This window comes from Capsicum annuum, chromosome 11 (genome assembly GCF_002878395.1).
Source record: "Capsicum annuum cultivar UCD-10X-F1 chromosome 11, UCD10Xv1.1, whole genome shotgun sequence".
Taxonomy (NCBI): domain Eukaryota; kingdom Viridiplantae; phylum Streptophyta; class Magnoliopsida; order Solanales; family Solanaceae; genus Capsicum; species Capsicum annuum.
The window spans coordinates 75,219,050-75,219,532 of NC_061121.1; the positions used below are offsets into that span (position 1 = coordinate 75,219,050).

A 483-nucleotide genomic window follows, 5' to 3' on the forward strand; every position below is an offset into this window, starting at 1 on the left:
TTTATTCTTTGTCTCCCCGCTATGTCCATCTACTTTCCATTTAGACACACCACAAATTTTGTAAGAATCAAGTAAGCTATCCTCCTTCCAATATAACATGTAATCATTAGTACAAACATCAATCTTATTGTAAGAATGCCCAAGCTCTCGAATTATCTTTTTTTGCCTCATAATATGAATTTGGCAAATTAGCTCCATCAGGCAACAACTCATCTTTTAACATTTTCAATAGCATGGTAAATGACTCATTGCTCTAATGACCCATACTTTTGATGTGAATAAATTTAATCAAAGATGAAAGCTTTGAAGCCTTTGAATTTTGATACAATGGCTGCACAAAATCCTCCAGAAGGCTATAAAACTTTCCAGCATCAACATTTGGATCCTCCTCAAGTTTATCATGAAAAATAGTATGTGTATCTCCTCCACCTTCAGCATTAGGATATAAATCTCTCAATAGTTCTTCTACTTCATCTTCATCTT

The 483-nt window shown here is 33.7% G+C and overlaps 1 pseudogene; it reads left to right on the top strand.

The window, feature by feature from the left end:
• Positions 1-294: 294 nt before the first annotated feature.
• LOC107853635 overlaps positions 295-483 on the top strand; it is a 5,970-nt pseudogene continuing 5,781 nt past the window's right edge.